Source organism: Phyllostomus hastatus, unplaced genomic scaffold (assembly GCF_019186645.2).
Source record: "Phyllostomus hastatus isolate PE091 unplaced genomic scaffold, TTU_PhHast_1.1 phas_contig_86, whole genome shotgun sequence".
Lineage (NCBI taxonomy): Eukaryota > Metazoa > Chordata > Mammalia > Chiroptera > Phyllostomidae > Phyllostomus > Phyllostomus hastatus.
In genome coordinates this window covers 80,390,140-80,405,181 of record NW_025333977.1, presented here as the reverse complement: position 1 = coordinate 80,405,181, position 15,042 = coordinate 80,390,140, and the positions used below count along the sequence as shown (strand labels likewise).

The following is a 15,042-nucleotide window of genomic DNA, read 5'->3' as shown; positions in this document are numbered from 1 at the left end:
GTTATATTAGTTTCAGGTGTACAGCATAGCGGTTATACATTTATACACCTTACGAAATGATCCCCTCTATAAGACTAGTATCCGCCTGGCACCATACATAGTTGTTATGATATTATTGTCTATGTTCCTTATGCTGTATTTTACATCCCTGTGACTCTTTTGTAACTGCCAATTTGTACTTCTTAATCGCTTCACCTTTTTCACCCAGTCCCTCAACCCCCTCCATTCTGGCAACCATCAAACTGTTCTATGGATCTATGATTCTGTTTCTATTTTGTTTGTTCATTTATTTTGTTCTTTAAATTCCAGATATAAATAAAATTATATGGTATTTGTCTTTTGTCGTCTGACTTACTTCACTTAGCATAATACCTACTAGATTCATCCAAGCTATCACAAATGGTAAGATTTCATTCTTTTCCTGGTTGAGCAATACACATACAAGTAGCACCACGTTTTTACCCACTTGACTATTGAGAGTCACTTGGGTTGCTTCCATATTTTGGCTATTGTAAATAATGTTGCAATGAACATAGAGATGCATATTTTCTTTGAATTAGTGTTTTGGGTTTCTATGGATAGATACCCAGACTTTCTACTTTTTCATGATTTAGTCTTAGTAGGTTCTATGTTTCTAGGAATTTATCCATTTTTTCTAGGGTATCCGGTTTGTTGGCATATGATTTTTATAGTAGTCTCTTATGATTGTTTTTTACTTCTGTACTATTAGTCATAATGTCTCTTCTTTCATTTTTTATTTCATTTATCTGGGTCTTCTCTTTTTTTCCTTACTTTTAAAATTTACATTTTAAAGAGTTCCTGGCCAAAATATCCATATACCCAGATGGCTGTTAAGGAATAGAAATCTCTATTTTATACATGTTTCTAAAAGGAGAAAAAGTAAATGAGTAAACTCTTTCTTTGTGGCTAGTGTTAATTTCAAAAACTTTATTGAAAATCTTTATTTCAAAGCCAGGAAAAAATAATTCAAAAAATAATTATATTTCTGTTTTACTTATAAATAAGCTTTCCGGAATGGTTGACATTAGGAAATCTGCCAATCTAAATTATCCTATTAGTAGATTGCTATAGAAAATTCATATGACTATCTCAACAACCACAAAAAAAATTTCTTAAGTTAAACCATCTAAATATGATAAACCAACAGGAAATAGAAATAATAAAACATTTTCTAAACTTGATAATGTGCTTAATGGCCAAATATCATACTGAGAAGAATTTTAGACATAGTCTGTGAGCTCAGAAATAAGACAATATAACAGTTGTTGATATTTTTTATTTTAAAAAGGTGTAAAAATTGGAAAGAGTAAAAAAATGTGCAAGAGAGAGATGTTCATCCACATGGAAAACTATTAGATCAACAGAAGAATTCTGAATTAATAGAGTTTAGCAAAGTTTCCAAATACAGGTTAACTTACAAAATTCAGAACTCTTCCTAAACCACTAGTAACCAGCTAGAAATTTCTATTAACAAAAGAAAAGTCCATATTAAACAAATTAAATTATTAGGGAATTAACTTTGTAAACATTATATAAAACCTACACAAAGAATATTTTAAAACTTTCCTAAATGGCATTCAGAAAGACTTGACTAAATAGAGAACATATATATGGGTGGAGAAAATTACTCTGAAAAGATATCGATACTCTTCAAACTAAATTAATTTATGAATTTAATGAAGACTACTCAACACTTTAGCAGTTTGACGTAGTCCCATTTGTTTATTTTTTCTTGTATTTCCCTTGCTTGAGGAGATACATCAAATAAAATATTGCTAAGAGCAATGTCAGAGATTTTAATGCCTATGTTTTCTTTTAGGATTTTTATGGTTAGACATTTAAGTCTTTAATCCATCTGAATTATCCCTGTGTGTGGTGTAAGAAGGTGGTCTAGTTTCTTTTTATTTTTATTTTTTGGCCTTATCTGTCTTATTTCCCCAACATAATTTATTGAATAAATTATCTTTAGCCCATTGTATGTGCTTGCTCCCTCTGCCAAATATTAATTAACTATAAAGGTGTGGGTTTATTTCTGGGTTCTCTGTTCTGTCCCATTAATCTATGTGTTTGTTTTTATGCCAGTACCATGCTGTTTTGATCACTATGGCCTGATGGTATAGTTTGATATTAGGTAATGTGATTCCACCAACTTCGTTCTTTGTTCTTGGGGTTTCTATTTTTATATGGGGCCTTTTGTGGTTCCATATAAATTTTTGAAGTATTTGTTCTAGTTCTGTGAAATACATCATTGGACTCTTGATAGAGATTGCATTGAACCTATAGATTGCTTTGAGTAGTATGGACATTTCAATGATGTTAATTTTTCCTATCCTTCCTTCTATGAGCATGGTATGTGCTTCCACTCATTGTATCTTCTATTTCTTTTTTTCAATGTCTTATATTTTTCTGAATATGGGTCTTTTACATCCATGGTCAGGTTCATTCCTAGGTATTTCCACTTATTTGTATCTTCTTTTATTTTTTTTCAGTGTCTTATAATTTTCTGAGTACATATCTTTTACATTGTTGGTCAGGTTTATTCCTAGGTATTTTATTCTTTTTGTGAAGCAGTCATGAATGGAGCTGTGTTTTTCTTTAATTTCTCTTTCTCATAGCTAATTATTGGCATATAAAAATGCAACTGATTTCTAGATATTAATTTTGTATCCTGATACTTTACTGTATTCATTTATCAGTTCTAGTAGTTTCTTGGTGGAGTCTTTAGGGTTCTCTAGGTACAGTATCATGTCATCTGCAAATAAAGACAGTTTTACTTCTTAGTTTTTAATTTGGACACCTTTATGTCTTCTTCTTGTGTGTTTGCTATAGCTAGGATTTCTAGTCCTATGGTGAATAAGAGAGGTGGAACCCGGATATCCCCATCTTATTCCTGATCTTAAGGGGAACGCTTATAGTTGTAGCCCATTGAGTATGGTGCTGGTAGTGAATTTGTCATATATGGCCTTTATTCTGTTTAGGTATGTTCTCTCTATTCCCATTTTGCTGAGAGTTTTTATCATAAAAGGTGCTGGATCTTATCAAATGCTTTTTCTGCATCTATTGATATGACCAAAAGTTTTTGTACAACAAAGGAATCCATCAACAAAGTAAAAGTCAACCCACAGAATTGGAGAACATATTTTCTCTGATAAGGGGTTAATATCCAAAATTTATAAAGAACTTATAAGACTCAACATCAAAAAAATAAACAATCCAATTAAAAATGGGCAAAGGATCTGAATAGATAATTCTCCAAAGGGGACATACAGATGGGCAATAGACACATGAAAAGATGCTCAACATCACTAATTATCAGAGAAGTGCAAATTAAAACCATAATGAGATATCTCCTCACACTAGTCAGGATGGCTATCATCAAGAAGTCAACAAACAGTAAGTGTTGGCGAGGTTGTGGAGAAAGGGGAACCCTTCTGCACTGTTGCTGGGAATGCAGATTGGTGCAACCACTGTGGAAAGTAGTTTGGAGATACCTCAAAAACTTAAAAATGGATCTGCCCTTTGACCCAGTGATCCTACTTCTGGGAATACACGTATATCCAAAGAAACCCAAAACACTAATTCCAAAGAACATAAGCACCTCTGTGTTCATGGCAGTGTTATTTGCCATCTCTAAGAAATGGGTGCAACCCAAGTGTCCATGACTGGAGGAGTGGATCTAACAATTATGGGATATTTACACAATGGAATATTACTCAGCCATATAAAAATAGAAAATTTTACGCTGCAACAGTATGGGTGGACCAGAAGAACATTATGCTAAGTGAAACAAACCAGTTGGAGAAAGAAAAATGCCATATGATCTCACTCATATGTGGAATCTAAGGGACAAACTGAAATAATAAGCAAAATAGAGACAGACTCATGGATAGAGAATAGGATGATAGCTATGAGTGAGTTTAGTGGGTAGAGTAATTGAGCAAAAAGGAAAAAGGACTCATGGACATGGACAACAGTGTGGTGACTGGAGTGGGTAAGGGAGAGGGGTATAAAGAGAATAAATGACAACAGAAAAAATACAATAAAATTTTTCAGCTGTAATTTTTAAGAACTTAAATTTATTTAATGTGTGCATTTTTATTTATCCCTGAATTGATGTTGTTACAAAAAATTTTAAAAAAACCCAAACTAGGGGAATCTCTCCCTAGCACATTTTAATGTATAACAAAAAACCATAGTAATAAAAATGATATGCAATTATGAAGAAACAAAAAAAATAATGAAAGAAAAGTTGCACATTTGAGAGCTGAAAATAGAGCTCATCAGTAAGCAAAGAACAAACTTCACAGTAGCTAGTGTTAGGAAATCTAGCACATTATATGATAAAATTTAACAGTACATATCAATTCTTCATTACGTACAAAGGTCTAAAAGACCTAAATATGAAATAGAAAAATATTAAGTTAATAAATATGATTATACTTTTGGGAACGTAGGTGGATGAGGACTTCTTAAATAAGACCTCAAACTATTAGGTGAAAAATTGATGGATTTAACAACACTAAAGCACTAAAGACTTCTGTTATTTTTAATTATGTAATTGAGAAATTTCATAGAGCAATGCCATATAGGAAGAAGTAATCAAGATCTATTAATAATATGCGAAGAAACTAGAGTATAAAGAATTTTCACAAATATATACAACCAACCAAATATCACATGAAGATACACAGAAAAACTTCACAGAAGAGAAAACCCAAAGACTAACAAATATATGAAGACATACTCATACTAATAATCAGGAAAAACCCTACAAACCAAAGCAACCATTGATTTGGTGATGGTGGGAGGGGTCCTGATTCAGGGAATTAATAGAAACATTCAAAGACATTAACATTAATATCACTTCATTTAAAACAACAAGTTCATGAAACTGGATTATATAAACAAATATTTGTTTCCATTTATTTTAAAACTGATAATTGTTGCTGCCAAGTGGATGATTTAATGTGGAAGGTTAAGTCTTAAATGTGAAGTGTACACAATGACAACAACAATCAACACATGCCAATTGCTTGTGAAGCTCATAAAAGGCCTTCATGTCAGGGTGTCTCAGCAGGTTGTGTACGCTAACCTAGAGATACAATGACATTGATGAATACAACCCAAACACTCCCCCTTATGACCAGTGCAGTACACTGCAGCACATTATTACTGCTATGAATAAAGAAGTGGGAGATTCAAATTCTATTGAGAGATTGATCAAAAGATCTTTCAATGCTTAGTTCAGTATAGAAATATACTAATAGAGAACTTACATGTTATTTCTACTGTATAATAGTGAAAGTCCTAACTTATGACTTTTCCTATAGAGAACATACCCTCTGTAACTCTCAAATTTATACTTCCCATCCTTATCTGCTCTGCAACTTTCAGACTCATATACATAGAAAATTGATATATTTCCTTGGATGTTAAATAGTCATTTAAATATTAACAAGTTCAAAACAGAACTCTTGATCGTTCCTCCAAAGTTTGTTCTTCCTCCAACTTTTTTCATATTTGTGAAAGGTTCCTTTATCCATGGCAAAAAGTTTAGAATCATCAGGATAATTTTTCTCTTTCACTCTTTGCACATCTTATTCATCAGCAAATCTTGTCATCACAAACATATCCCTAATCCCTCAGTTCCCACTGCTACCATTCTGGTCCAGACCACTACTGATTCCCATCTTGACCATGGCCATCATCTCTTTAAAAACCTGCTTCTTTTCATTCTTGACATCCAAGAAACTGTCCACATTCCTGCTAGAGAGATCTTATTAATGTATACATTTAATCATTTGTCTTATTCCCTTGTCTTAAATACTTTAGTGGGTTGATACTGCAGCTAGTGTTTCCAAGCCAGTGGGCCTTACCTGCTCTGGCCCTGATCTCTATCTCTAAGTCATTGTTTTAGCCACACTGACATTCTCTTTTTTTGGGGAGTGGGGCAGTGGGGAGGAACGTACTGCACTCATTCCCACCTTGGGCTCTACACTAATACTTCCCTTTTTGTCTGGAATACTTTTCACCAAGAAACTTTCACCAAAAAACTTTTTGTGTTTGTTTTTCAATGATATCGTTTTACCTTATTTTCTAAATAGTCCTTATCACTTACTCAATGTATTCTTGGAGTTTGTTCATTTGTATCTTTTCATTGACTATCTCTCCCTACTGAGATGTACATTTTGGAAGGTGAAGAACCTGTCTGTTTTAACTGTCACTGGCTCCCACACCCTGAACAATGCATAACAATCTATAGGCACTCTAGAAGTATTTGTTGAGTAAATGAGCTGATAATTTATTATGTTAGTCCTGTAAAGTAACATTACTTTCATCTTTCTGTGGCTTTTTTTTTGGCAGCTTTATCTCAAGCGTCCAGTCTCAGCCTTTTTCACAACCCACTACCCCGCTCCCACCAGTTGTCTAAAGTTCATATGCTCTCTCCTGTCAAAAATCTGCCCTCAAGAAAGAATCGTAAACTCAACTTACTGTAAGCATAAATGATTACTAACAGCTGACCTTTTCAACAATCCCAGTTAAGATATCATCTAAACAAGAATAAATCTTTGACTGCAAGAATTACCAAGCACATGGAAAAGAGTGTTCAATGATGATTCTTTCCACGACAAATTTTGCTAAAGCCCTTGGACTGTTTTTTTGGGTTTTTTTTAGCTTTTAAACTAGCCATATTTTACCTACCTCTCTATTACAGGTTTTTTTTATGATCCCAAAATATTTTTCTTTAATAAAGATTTCACATATCAAGGGGTTTAGTGGAAAATAGTTAAAATATTATGTAAACAGTCCAGTTTACATAAAGTACTATTTATATTTTAGTCCAGTTTACATAAAGTACTGTTTATATTTCAGATCATATAACTTCTCTGCAAAATCTGTGCATATTCTCGTGATGTTTTCAAAAGGAGATCTTGACATGAATTTGCCTGATCAGTTGATGCTACAGGACAAGCTCTATAGGTTTCAGCTTCAAATTCAGCAGCATCTTCTCTTAGTTCTCTACTACAGACAAGTAGTGATACAACTTACTTTTTCTCTCTCAGAACAACACAAAGAATAAGTAGAATACTTATAAATACAACAACTGTATACAGCCAAATAGAAGAAGAAACAGAAGTACCTGAGAAACACAAACCAGAAACGTGTTCTTTTTAACCATACTTCTTTCCTATACAATGTGCTGCCGTTTCAGCACCATTGCTCTCCAATGCTATTTTGATACCCATTTACTTTGTTGACATTCAAATGGATGTGTTGAGATTATTTGCCATACTCCATTTTATAAAAGAATATACTAATGCATATTCAAATTGAAGACAGATAATATTTAATATTTTTCCTATCAATCTTAAGAATAAAAAAAGATATAACCACCTGAATAGTCACCTAGATATAACTAAAAATGTTTAAGCAAAATATAATATAGTTACTTGATGAAATACTACCTAATTACTAAAATGAAATTTCCAAAGATGCTTTAATATACTCTGAAAATAAAGGTATAATAATAGTAGTAGTATTTAAGAGTAATGTTCTAGGAAATGTAATAAGAATTTTATAAGGATTATTTGCATCAACTAGCAGAGTTCAGTTATCAGATACAAATGGGAAAATGGAAGCTCTAAGGTGTTTTAAAAAATTGCCCTAAGGTGCAAAGTGTTAGGTGGCAGGTCTGAAAACACATTCAGTTCTATCTCACTCCAGAGCCCGCATTCTTACGAAAAGTTTCACACCATTTTGCTACATCACACTTTGTCCTGCCAGGGATGTAAATCATCCCTTTGCCCAGTATATCCACTCTCTATGTGCTACCCACCCACCCACTAGTCACTTAGCAGTCATCTCAGTTACCAGATCCACTGTCAAGGTATCTTAGTGTTTGTGTTCAGGTAACCCTTATTTTACCTAATAATGGCTCCAAAGCACAAGAGTGGTGGTGTTGGCAATTTGAATATGTCAAAGAAAAACCATAAGGTGCTTCCTTTAAGTAAATAGGTAGCTTCCCAGCTTAATAAGGAAAGAAAAAATCATATGCTGAAGTTGCCAAGATCTACAGTAAGAATAAATCTTCTATTTGTGAAATTGTGAAGAAGAAAAAAGAAATTTGTGCCAGTTTTGTTGTCACAACTCTAACTGCAATAGTTACAGCCATAGTGTGTGCTAAGAACTTAGGTATTTTGAGAAGTAATCACATTCACATAACTTTTATTATAGTACATGTTTAATTGTTCTATAATTGTTCTATTTTAATATGTTATTGTTGTTAGTCTCTTGCTATGCCTAATTTATAAAGTAAACTTTATTGTAGATATGTATGTATAAGAAAAAACATTGTATACATAGGGTTCAATACCATTCATAGTTGTAGGCTTTTCCTGGGGTTCTGAGAATGTATACCCCATGAGTAAGAGGAACTACCATACAAACTCTACTTCTTTCTGTATAGCCTTATGAATACAATTTACATATTTCACTGCCATTTAAGCTTAGCAAAAGGCCATTATTACGAATACCAATCATAGTTCTTCGATGTAAAAACTAACCTATTCACTATGGATTAATCTTAGGAAAATTTGTGCTTACATTAATGGCATGAACTATTTTGCATCCTTAGTTCTGCTCATGATAGTTTTTTCGGTTCTCTTTCTGATTGTCAGACTGATGCCATTTCTTTGTTCATTGCAACCTCTCATCCCTCTTTAACTTGCTGGTTTGAATCTTTAATTACCATTGAAGGAAAAGACAAATGCTTGTTAGCAATTGCTTCTTCCCTGAGATACTCTTAGAAAGTCCAAGTGTTTTAGTTGAGGAATTTTTGCCATTTATTTTTGACTGTTCAGCCATCACTTTATCTCAGTTTCTAGTTTCAACTGTGGTTTTTTTTTTTTTTTCCAACTTGATACCACAGAGCTCATTCAAAATGGGTGGAAGAGGCTGAATGGGAAGACTTTGACATTAAAATGTGAACACAGTCCTAAAGTCAACCACAACAAAACATATTGAAATAAAGCTCTATTCAAGATTTCAGCAAAAACAGGGATTTATGTCACAAAAATCTGTTGTGAAGTCAAGCAAGAAAAAAACCTCTTGTGAATTGAAAATTCATGATGGGAAGCTTTGTTAGTCTGGCTTTGATAATATTCAAATGACATTTCTTTACCTATATTAGGTTTAACCTAGTATATTAATGTTAGATTAAACCTTATAAAATTACTTATTTTATAGATAAAAGTGATTGAATGTTATCAACATCACATGGTTTAATCTAATATTATAGGCATGGCTATTGAAAAAAACTCCTAATGATAGGCTTCAGTGATTATCCACTGAATTAAATGGTGACAGTGCCACATTCAGTGACTTCTACTTTTGTTAGTGTCAAAACAGACAAACCAATGTAACAAAGAGTACTGAGCCTTGAGACTAATTAAACTGGGTAAAAGGCAATAAGCTTGTGAAATAAATAACAGACTAAAAGAACAGATTATTGATACATAACTAATGCCATTGTACAACTTATACCATTATCTGTGATATAATTATAGATTATATTGTATAATTATAGATAATGTATTATCAAAAATTAAGAGATAAGCAGGATTGTCCTCCCACCACCGATATCCAAAGCTTATTCTGTAGTATTTATGCAAATATTGAGGGATCAAGAAAATGTGGGAAAACACTAGAATGGGAATAAAATTTCTACTTTTGTTAGGAGGACTATATCTTCTGGAAGAAGAAATAGAAACTCTAGTTAGTAGATAATCCAGGATCGCATCCCTATTTTTATAGGAAATATTCACGGCTATTCCCACCCTCAGGTGGGAAACTGTGCTTTCCTGTACTTCCAGAAACTGGGGTCAAAGCACATTAATTTCAGGACGTTGGTGACAAGACTCTTATTGACAAAGAAGCTATGGAAATATAGCTGTAAAATGTGAAAAGGTGATAGTATAAAATTGGATAGTAAGAGAAGGGTTCAATTCGAGCAATGATCTAGGTAGTTTCTGAGAAAATTAAAAAAAACTGAACAAGTTATTGTTAAAAAGTTTTGAAGGCATTAAAGAGCTACCAGATTAGAATTTGTAGGCTTAAGATCCAGTGAAAGTCAGAAGCCAAGAGAAGTAATCATGACATTTAGATGCACTTCTGATTTGCTGATAGCTTCATGAACTATGTGAATATACAAAAAACCACTGAATTACACATTTTAAATGTGTGAATTGTACATTATGTGAATTGTATCTCAATAAAGCTACAAAAAACATTCAAAGTTTCAATTATCTCTGCAATATTTCAAATACAAAATCTAGCATTCAGTCAAAAATAACTATAAATAAAAAGCCATCACTGTCTGTAAACTATGATAGAAAAATAGAGAATAGAAAGAGACACAGAAAAGATCCAAGTATTGGAATTCTCAGATATATAATTTAAAATACATCTAATTTATTTATTTTATATATCCAATATATTTGTAATTAGAGTCTCAGAAAAAGAGGAGAAGGAATGAGACGGAAGCAATACAGGAAAAGATAATTGCCAAGAATATTCCAAAAGTTATGAAGAACATTAACCCATGGAGGCTGGGGGAGCCTCTGTGGAAAGCGGGGAGCCCAGAGGCAGTGGGAGGTGGCTGCAACTGTGAAATGGCAGAGATAGTGGCAGACACTGGGCAGCTCATCACCAACCCGCAGAACCTGGAAGACACCTACGGGCTGCCCAGCAACTTCCTTGAGATTGATGTGAGCAACCCTCAGGTGATGGGGGTCAGCCAGGGCCACTTCACCACCTATGAAATCAGAGTCAAGACAAATCTGCCTATTTTCCAGCTGAAGGAAACTACTGTTAGAAAAAATACAGTGGCTTTGAATGGCCATGAAGTGAACTAGAAAAAGAGAGCAAGGTTGTACTTCCCCCACTCCCTGGGAAAGCATTTTTGTGTCAGCTTCCTTTTAGAGGAGATAATGGAATATTTGATGACAGTTTTATGGAAGAAAGGAAGCAAGGGCTGGAGCCATTCATAAACAAGGCCGCTGGTCATCCTCTGGCACAGAATAAATGTTGTCTTCACGTGTTTTTGCAGGATGAAATAATAGATAAAAGCTAGACTTCATCTAAAATAACACAGGCCTGAAATTTAGTGAGGGGGGCAAAACAAGAGAACAGTTTTGTGACCATTAATGACTCAGATGCACCAGTGAAGATGTTCTAACTTTTAGTATGCTGCACAGAAACTAGTGTATCATGCCTTTAGTATACTGACACCCTTATGCTCTGCTTTGTTTTGTTTGGGCAGTTGACAAGAAATTAACTTGCTTTAGTGAAAATCCCTCACTCCAGCCTTTCTGTATAATGACTTTTCCTTGCTGTATTAATGTGGTGTACATGATAGCCTCACGAAGCTGTCATTCCAGCATAATCTCATGTCCTAACTAAGGCTACTGACCTGGTCTTATCTGCAGTTTTTGTGTCACGTTTGCTTCTTGAATCTGATAAACTAGAATATTTCTCTTACCCCCTTTTTAATATGTGATGTCACTTGACCTAATTTATGTGTGGGAGCACTGCACCATTGGTTGCCAGCATCCTACATGAAACAGACACATTTGTATGCAGAAAGGATATCCCTTCAGGCTTGTAATACCTTTCACATGGAATATCAATGAGGGAAATCTTTATATTCTGTGTAAAAACAAAATCAAATTTATATACTAAAATCATTTGTCTAAAAATGCAAGTTGTTTTCAAATAAAAATAAAAATGCATTTCTGATATGCAAATAAAGAGAAGGAAATCTTACCCTTTGAAACAGCATGGGTAGCCCTAGAGAGCATTATGCTAAGTAAAATGAGCCAGTCAGAGAAAGACAAATGCCATGTAGTTTCACTCATATGTAGAATCTAATGAACAAACTGAACAAGGAAAGTATAGGCAGGCTCATAGGCAGAGACAAGGCTGACAGCTCTGGTTCAGCAGGGAGGTTGAGGTGGAGGGATTGAGCAAAACAAAGAAAGTCGTGGACACAGACAACAGTGTGTTGATTGTTGGGGCAGGCAGGTAGGGAGAGCTGGAGGACGGCATAAGGGGGTTAAATGGTGATGGAAGCAGGCTTGACTTGGGGTGATGAACACACAACACAGTGTATAGAAGATGTGTTGTAGAATTGTACACCTGAAACTTGTATAATTTTGTTAACCAGTGTCACCCCAATGAATTGAATTAAAAATCTCAAAAAAAAATTTATACTTGTAGTGTTAAGGCAGATGTCCTTCATGACTGCCAAGTGCGAACATGTTAAATAGACATTTGTAGCAGGCTTCATTTTCAAATGTCACTTCACAGATAGTTATGAATCAGATATTGGGTTCGATGACCTCACAGTTCAGTTGATCTATATATGGTGGAAGATTCTTTTCTCAATATTTACTGCTATACATGCCAATATTTTGTGGCAAAAATCTTGGATCTTTTTTCTCTCTCTTTTATTTATTGTTGTTCAAGTACATTTGTCTCCATTTACGCCCCACCACTCCCCCCAACCTTCCACCCTCGATCCTATGCCCCTTTGGTTTTGTCCATGTGTCCTTTATACACATTCCTGACAACCCTTTTCCCTTTTCCCCCCATTATCCCCTCCAACCTCTCCTCTGGTTACTGTCAGTTTATTCTTAATTTCCAAGAATAAAATTAAGTTTATTCTTAATTTCCATATACTTTGCTCGCTTGTTTGTTTTGTTGATTAGGTCTTTTGCCCATTTTTTAATTGGGTTGTTTGTGTTCCTGGAGTGGAGTCGTGTGAGCTCTTTATATATTTTGGAGATCAAACCCTTGTCCGAGGTATCATTTCCAAATACATATTCCCATATGGTTGGTTCCCTTTTCATTTTGCTGATGTTTTCTTTAGCCAGGCAGAAGCTTTTTAATTTGATAAAGTCCCATGTGTTTATTCTTTTCTTTATGTCCCTTACTCTAGGGGACATATCAGTGAAAATAATACTAGAATCTTGGATCTTCTATCAGGTTATCTGTACAACATCTGCTGGAGCTGTTAAATTGCAGAAAATTGTCACATTTTCTCCTAAAACAGCTGTCTCCTTGTTTTTGTGTTTTATCCTGTGTGGAGAACCTGAAAATAAAACCCAGTTTGAATTAAGAGAAATGTAGTTTTATACTACCTTAGATTTATAACAGCATGTAACTATTTTATAATTATCTTTTTATTTGCCTGTTTTTACCACTTAAAAATGAACTCTCTATCTTCTTCACTACTGATACATAGTTTCTAAAAGTGTCTCTGCCAGATACTACCTAATCAATAAATATTTATTGAGTGTAAATAGAGAGGGCCCAGAGACTAATCAAAGGATGCTCAACACTGCTAGCCATCAGAGAGATACAAATTAAAACCACAATGAGGTACCACTTCACACTGCTCAGAATGGCCATCATAAACAAATCAACAAACAACATGTGCTGATAATGTTGTAGAGAAAAAGGAACCCTAGTACATTGTTGGTGGGAATGCAGACTGGTGCAGCCACTGTGGAAACCAGTATGGCATTTCTTCAAAAAACTAAAAATAGAACTGCTTTTTGCCCAGCAATTCCATTGCTGGGATTACACCCTAATAATCCTGAAACTCCAATTCAAAAGAACCTATGCACTCCAGAGTTCATAGCAGCATTATTTATAATAGCCAAGTACTAGAAACAGCCTAATTGTCCATCAGTAAATGAGTGGATCAAAAACTTTGGTACAGTTATACAATGGAATACTACACAGCAGAAAGAAAGAAGGAACTGCTACCCTTTGCAACAGTGTGGATGGAACTGGAGAGCATTATGCCAGGCAGTGAAAGACAAATACCATATGATTTCACCTGTAAGTGGAACCTAATCAACAAAACAAACAACCAAGGAAAAGATAAACAGATACATGGAATAAAGAACACACTGACATTGACCAGAGGGGCGGAGAGAGGGAAACGGGGAAAACAAGGGGAAGCATCAAGTCAATGAACATGTATAAAGGACCCATAGACAAAGACGACGGGTGGTGGGGGGAGGATTGAAAGTGACAGGTAGGGGGGTGGGTAGGGCAGGGGACAGTAATAGGGGAAAATGGGGACAACTTTAATTGAAACAACAATAAAAAATTTTAAGTTGAAACATAAATTAATAACCATAAGATGAGTAATGTTAAATTTGATTGATTTCTGAGAGCTAAGTGTGAACTAGCTTGAGGGTAACAAACTCTGAGGGCTCCAGTCTTAGGGAGAAGCCAGAATTCCATAGGTTTCATCAACAGGAACCCCACCAGAGTCTCACGGTAAAGAGCCAAGAAAAAAATCACCTCATATCTTTGGTAAAGATAGGGTAAAGTAACTTAGTGTTGGTGATTAGCTAGAGATTGAGAAAGGAGAGCAAAAAAGACCTAGATATTGAGTGTAATAAACTGGGAAGCATAAACCTGTTTGCTTGCTAGCCAGGAAGCTGCATCTTCACGCTCCAAGGGATTGCAGCATTTCTCTGCCAAGAGGATTAACACTCCTATCTCCACCCTCCCACCCCCCGCTGGTACCAGATTACCAGGTGGGATCAGGGAAAGGCAGGCATATGTGCAGTAGAAGTCAAAATGGCACAAAGGGAGTTACTCAACTAAAAGGCCTGTCAGTCTAGCCTGGGGAAAGAAGGTATTGGTTGGGAGGTGAATGCATCTGAAGCCCATAGAAGCTTGGGAAGTTCATTGGTCATTTTGAAAAAGGCACTTGTTCAGACCCAAATCCAAACTCCTGGTTATAACTCCAGGGAAACAAAGAAGCTGTCTCTCTTGCTCATGGTCTGTACTTGCATGGTGCCCTGGAAACACATGCTAAACTAGCTGGGTACTGGACTGACTGTACTTTGATGTGGAGCACAAACTCTGGGCAGTGGCCTTCATCATGGCCCTACTGAAGACAAGAATATGAAAGTGGAAAAGACATCTGTGTTCAGGCTG

At 35.0% G+C, this 15,042-nt stretch overlaps 1 pseudogene; it reads left to right on the top strand.

The window, feature by feature from the left end:
- Positions 1 to 10,691: 10,691 nt before the first annotated feature.
- On the top strand, positions 10,692 to 11,179 carry LOC123827473 (annotated as a pseudogene).
- Positions 11,180 to 15,042: the final 3,863 nt, after the last annotated feature.